Source organism: Arachis ipaensis, chromosome B6 (assembly GCF_059453495.1).
Source record: "Arachis ipaensis isolate K30076 ecotype BB chromosome B6, ASM5945349v1, whole genome shotgun sequence".
Classification (NCBI taxonomy): Eukaryota; Viridiplantae; Streptophyta; class Magnoliopsida; order Fabales; family Fabaceae; genus Arachis; species Arachis ipaensis.
The window spans coordinates 83,579,304-83,586,216 of record NC_142441.1 but is presented as its reverse complement, the minus strand read 5'-3'; the positions used below and the strand labels follow the sequence as shown (position 1 = coordinate 83,586,216).

The 6,913-nt window shown below is 41.6% G+C and overlaps 1 non-coding gene across 1 annotated transcript; it reads right to left on the bottom strand.

The window, feature by feature from the left end:
* Positions 1-214: 214 nt before the first annotated feature.
* LOC148561563 (small nucleolar RNA R71) lies at positions 215-322 on the bottom strand. The gene has a single exon (XR_015887346.1). It is a non-coding gene; the product is annotated as a small nucleolar RNA R71 (small nucleolar RNA).
* Positions 323-6,913: the final 6,591 nt, after the last annotated feature.

The window sequence follows — 6,913 nt, the reverse complement described above, 5'->3', positions numbered from 1 at the left end:
TCCTTTTCAGTTCTTAACTGAATTCTTGCAGATATGTAATACTGTTAAGACTAATGGAGTAGATCCTAAAGTCTACAGGCTCATGCTTTTCCCTTTTTCTGTAAGTGACAGAGCTAGATTATGGTTGGATTCTCAACTCAAAGACAGCCTGAACTCTTGGGATAAGCTGGTCACAGCTTTCTTAGCCAAGTACTTTCCTCCTCAAAAGCTGAGCAAGCTTAGAGCTGATGTTCAAACCTTCAGACAGAAAGAAGGTGAATCCCTCTATGAAGCTTGGGAAAGATACAAACAGTTGACCAAAAAGTGTCCTTCTGACATGCTTTCAGAATGGACCATCCTGGATATATTCTATGATGGTTTATCTGAGCTATCAAAAATGTCACTGGACACTTCTGTAGGTGGATCCATTCACCTAAAGAAAATGCCTGCAGAAGCTCAAGAACTCATTGACATGGTTGCTAATAACCAGTTCATGTACACTTCTGAAAGAAATCCTGTGAGTAATGGGACGCCTATGAAGAAGGGAGTTCTTGAAGTTGATACTCTGAATGCCATATTGGCTCAGAATAAAATATTGACTCAGCAAGTCAATATGATCTTTCAGAGTCTGCATGGAATGCAAGCTGCATCCAACAGTACTCAAGAGGCTTCTCATGAAGAAGAAGCTTATGATCCTGAGAACCCTGCAATAGCAGAGGTGAATTACTTAGGTGAACCTTATGGAAACACCTATAACTCATCATGGAGAAATCATCCAAATTTCTCATGGAAGGATCAAAAGCCTCAACAAGGCTTTAATAATGGTGGAAGAAACAGGTTTAACACTAATAAACCTTTTCCATCATCCACTCAGCAACAGACAGAGAACTCTGAACAAAATGCTTCTAATTTAGCAAATCTAGTCTCTGATCTATCTAAGGCCACTGTGAGTTTCATGAATGAAACCAGATCTTCCATTAGAAATTTGGAAGCACAAGTGGGCCAGCTGAGTAAAAGGATCACTGAAATCCCTCCTAGTACTCTCCCAAGCAATACAGAAGAAAATCCAAAAGGAGAGTGCAAGGCCATTGACATAAGCACCATGGCCGAACCTGTGAGGAGAGGAGAGGACATGAATCCTAAGGAGGAAGACCTCCTGGGACGTTCAGTGATCAATAAGGAGCTTCCCTCTGAGGAACCAAGGGACTCTGAGGCTCATCTAGAGACCATAGAGATTCCATTGAACCTCCTTATGCCCTTCATGAGCTCTGATGAGTATTCCTCTTCTGAAGAGATTGAGGATGTTACTGAAGAGCAAACTGCCAAGTTTCTTGGTGTAATCATGAAGCTGAATGCCAAATTATTTGGCATTGATACTTGGGAAGTTGAACCTCCCTTGTTTATCAATGAACTAAGTGATCTGGATCAACTGACATTGCCTCAGAAGAGACACGATCCTGAAAAGTTCATAATACCCTGTACCATAGGCACCATGATCTTTAAGGCTCTGTGTGACCTTGGTTCAGGAATAAACCTCATGCCCTTCTCTGTAATAGAGAAACTGGGAATCTATGGGGTGCAAGCTGCTAAAATCTCACTAGAAATGGCAGACAATTCGAGAAAACAGGCATATGGACAAGTAGAGGACGTATTAGTAAAGGTTGAAGGCCTTTACATCCCTGCTGATTTCATAGTCCTGGATACTGGAAAGGAAGAGGATGAATCCATCATCCTAGGAAGACCTTTCCGGGCCACAGCAAGAGCTGTGATTGATGTTGACAGAGGTGAAATAGTCCTTCAATGGAATGAGGACTCCCTTGTATTTAAAACTCAAGGATCTCCCTCTGCAACCATGGAGAGGAAGCAGAAAAAGCTTCTCTCAAAGCAGAGTCAACCAGAGCCCCCACAGTCAAACTCTAAGTTTAGTGTTGGGAGGCCACAACCAAACTCTAAGTTTGGTGTTGAACTCCCATATCCAAACTCTAAGTTTGGTGTTGGAGAGTCTCAACAAAGCTCTGCACATCTGTGAGGCTCCATGAGAGCCCACTGTCAAGCTATTGACATTAAAGAAGCGCTTGTTGGGAGGCAACCTAATTTTTATTTATCTAACTATATTTTTCTTAGTTATATGTCTTTGTAGGTTCATGATCATGTGGAGTCACAAAATAAATATAAAAATTGAAAACAGAATCAAAAACAACAGAAGAAAAATCACACCCTGGAGGAGCATCTGCCTGGCGTTCAAACGCCAGAACAGAGCATGGTTCTGGCGCTGAACGCCCAAAATGGGCAACATCCTGGCGCTGAACGCCCAGAACAAGCATGGTTCTGGCGTTCAACGCCAGAAATGGCAACAAATGGGCGTTGAACGCCCAAAATGGGCACCAACCTGGCACTGAACGCCCAGAGTTGTGTGCAAGGGCATTTTGCATGCCTAAATTGGTGCAGGGATGTAAATGCCTTGACACCTCAAGATCTGTGGACCCCACAGGATCATCTCAGGATCCGTGGACCCACAGGATCATCTCAGGATCTGTGAATCTCACAGGATCCCCACCCACCTCACCCTCTATCTCTTCATTCATGACCATCCCTTCTGTTTTCCATCCACCACTCACATCCATACACACATCCCTCTATCTCCTCCATATCTTCTTCTTCTTCTATTCCTTCTTCTTTTGCTCGAGGGCGAGCAACATTCTAAGTTTGGTGTGGTAAAAAGCATAGCTTTTTTGTTTTTTCCATAACCATTGATGGCACCTAAGGCCAGAGAAACCTCTAGAAAGAGGAAAGGGAAGACAAAAGCTTCCATCAAGGGTCTATAGCTCAGTGGTAGAACATTTGACTGCAAATCAAGAGATCCCTGAGATACCTCAGGGGATACATTTTCTTCCACAAAATTATTGGAAGCAACTAAGGGTGGAACATCAAGAGCACTCTATCATGCTTCATGAAATAAGAGAAGATCAAAAAGCAATGAGGGAGGAGCAACAAAGACAAGGAAGAGACATAGAAGAGCTCAAGGACATTATTGGTTCCTCAAGAAGGAAACGCCACCATCACTAAGGTGGATTCATTCCTTGTTCATATTTCTTCTGTTTTTCGTTTTCTATGATATGTGCTTATCTATGTTTGTGTCTTCAATACATGATCATTAATAGTAGTAACTATGTCTTAAAGTTATGAATGTCCTATGAATCCATCACCTCTCTTAAAAAAAAATGTTTTAAATCAAAAGAACAAGAAATACATGAGTTTCGAATTTATCCTTGAACTTAGCTTAATTATATTGATGTGGTGACAATGCTTCTTGTTTTCTGAATGTATGCTTGAACAGTGCATATGTCTTTTGAAGTTGTTGTTTAAGAATGTTAAATATGTTGGCTCTTGAAAGAATGATGACTAGGAAACATGTTATTTGATAATCTGAAAAATCATAAAAATGATTCTTGAAGCAAGAAAAAGTAGCAAAGAGCAAAGCTTGCAAAAAAAAAAAGGCGAAAAAAAAATAGAAAGAAAGAAGCAAGAGCAAAAAGCCAATAACCCTTAAAACCAAAAGGCAAGGGCAAATAAAAAGGATCCCAAGGCTTTGAGCATCAGTGGATAGGAGGGCCTAAAGGAATAAAATCCTGGTCTAAGCGGCTAAACCAAGCTGTCCCTAACCATGTGCTTGTAGCGTGAAGGTGTCAAGTGAAAACTTGAGACTGAGCGGTTAAAGTCAAGGTCCAAAGCAAAAAAAAGAGTGTGCTTAAGAACCCTGGACACCTCTAATTGGGGACTTTAGCAAAGCTGAGTCACAATCTGAAAAGGTTCACCTAATTATTTGTCTGTGGCATTTATGTATCCGGTGGTAATATTGGAAAACAAAGTGCTTAGGGCCACGGCCAAGACTCACAAAAAAGCTGTGTTCAAGAATCATCATACTGAACTAGGAGAATCAATAACACTATCTGAACTCTGAGTTCCTATAGATGCCAATCATTCTGAACCTCAATGGATAAAGTGAGATGCCAAAACTATTCAAGAGGCAAAAAGCTATAAGTCCCGCTCATATGATTGGAGCTATGTTTCATTGATAGTTTGGAATTTATAGTATATTCTCTTCTTTTTATCCTATTTGATTTTCAGTTGCTTGGGGAAAAGCAACAATTTAAGTTTGGTGTTGTGATGAGCGGATAATTTATACGCTTTTTGGCATTGTTTTTAGTATGTTTTTAGTAGGATCTAGTTACTTTTAGGGACGTTTTCATTAGTTTTTATGTTAAATTCACATTTCTGGACTTTACTATGAGTTTGTGTGTTTTTTTGTGATTTCAGGTATTTTCTGGCTGAAATTGAGGGACTTGAGCACAAATCAGATTCAGAGGTTGAAGAAGGACTGCTGATGCTGTTGGATTCTGACCTCCCTGCACTCAAAGTGGATTTTCTGGAGCTACAGAACTCGAAATGGCGCGTTTCCAATTGCGTTGGAAAGTAGACATCCAGGGCTTTCCAGAAATATATAATAGTCCATACTTTGACCAAGAATAGACGACGTAAACTGGCGTTCAACGCCAGCTTTCTGCCCAAATCTGGCGTCCAGCGCCAGAAAAGGATCCAAAACCAGAGTTGAACGCCAGAAATTGATCAAAACCTGGCGTTCAACTCCACAAATGGCCTCTGCACGTGCAACACTCAAGCTCAGCCCAAACACACACCAAGTAGGCCCAGGAAGTGGATTTATGCATCAATTACTTACTCATGTAAACCCTAGTAGCTAGTTTATTATAAATAGGACCTCTTACTATTGTATTAGATATCTTTGGACGCCTGGTTCTTAGATCAGAGGGGCTGGCCTCTCGGCCATGCCTGGACCTTTCACTTATGTATTTTCAATGGTAGAGTTTCTACACTCCATAGATTAAGGTGTGGAGCTCTGCTGTTCCTCAAAGATTAATGCAAAGTACTACTGTTTTATATTCAATTCTTCTTATTTCGCTTCTAAGATATTCATTCGCACTTCAACCTGAATGTGATGAACGTGACAATCATCATCATTCCCTATGAACGCGTGCCTGATAACCACTTCCGTTCTACATTAGAATTGAATGAGTATCTCTTAGATCCCTTAATCGGAATCTTCGTGGTGTAAGCTAGAATGATGGCGGCATTCAAGAGAATCTAGAAAGTCTAAACCTTGTCTGTGGTATTCTGAGTAGGATTCAATGATTGAATGAGACGAGCTTCAAACTCGCGAGTGCTGGGCGTTAGTGACAAACGTAAAAGGAGGGTGAATCCTATTCCAGCATGATCGAGAACCGACAGATGATTAGCCGTGCTGTGACAGAGCATGTGAGCATATTTTTCACTGAGAGGAGGGGATGTAGCCACTGAAAACGGTGATGCCCTTGCATAAAGCCAGCCATGGAAAGGAGTAAGACTGATTGGATGAAGATAGCAGGAAAGCAGAGGTTCAGAGGAACGAAAGCATCTCTATTCTCTTATCTGAAATTCTCACCAATGATTTACATAAGTATCTATATCCCTATTTTAGTATTATTTTCGAAAACTCCATAACTATTTTATATCTGCCTAACTGAGATTTGCAAGGTGACCATAGCTTGCTTCATACTAACAATCTCCGTGGGATTCGACCCTTACTCACGTAAGGTATTACTTGGATGACCCAGTGCACTTGCTGGTCAGTTACACGGAGTTGTGAACCGTGGTTTTGGCATCATGTTTTTGGCGCCATTTCCAGGGAAAGAAAGAGCAATGAACTTAACATAATTAAAGTGTAATCACGATTCTGCGTACCAAGGCTCCCTGATATTTTCCATCCTTCTCCTTGTGATGGGTTTGTCCTCCTCAATGAGGGTGTCACCTGTTATGCGAACTCCAGCTGAGTTGCACACGTGATAGATAAGGTAAGGGAATGCTAGTCGTGCATTGATGGAGGCCTTCTCCGCTATCTTGTATCTCTTGAGGAATGACCTCGTGTACTTCCACCTCATTCCCGAGCATGATGCAAAGAATCATTATTGCTCGGTCAATGATAACCTCAGATTCGTTACTCGTGGGGATGATGGAGCGTTGGATAAGCTCCAATCATCCTCTAGCTACGGGCTTGAGGTCAAGCTACCCAGTTGGTATGGCTTGCCATGTGCATCCCTCCTCCATTAAGCTCCTTCTACACAAATTTCTGCAAGCACTTGATCCAGCCTTTGGTCAGAGTTGACCCTTCTAGTGTAAGAGTGTAAGTTCCCTTGCATTCGAGGCAGCTGCAGCACCAATCTCACACTTTCTGGGCTGAAATACAAGATTTGTTCTTTAACCATGGTGTGCCAATTCTTAGCCACTAGGTTCACACTAGTGTCGTGCTTCTTGGGGACCCAAGCATTGGCAAAGAACTCTTACACAATTAAGGTTCCAACTTCTGAGATAGGGTTCGCCATAATTTCCCAATCTCTTCTCCAGATTTCTTGTTGGATTTCCAGGTATTCATCCTCCTTGAACCTAAAGATGACCTCGGGAATCACCTTTTTGTGCCTCACCACAGCATAGAAGTGGTCTTGGTAAGCCTTGGTGAGGAATCTCCATATTTCCCAAGGTTCAGAGGCCGAGGCAGAAGCTTTCCTTTTCTCTTCCTTGAGGATTCTCTAGTTTTTGGTGCCATGGAGAGTAGAAATAGAAGCAAAAAGTGAAGCTTTTCCAACACCAAATTTAAAGATTTTTCTTGTCCTTGAGCAAAGAGTAACATAAGAAAAAAATAGTTAAAGAAGAAAGAAAAGATAGAGAGAAAGGCTTAGGAAACCTTCGGCCAAGTGGGGTGGAAAGGAAAGAAAGGAAATGAAGAAGTGAAGATGGAAGATGGAAAGCGTTTAGGGAAGGTGTGAGGATGTATAAAGGATGAAGGGGTATTTATAGGGTAGGGAGGGGTAGGGATTCGGTCATG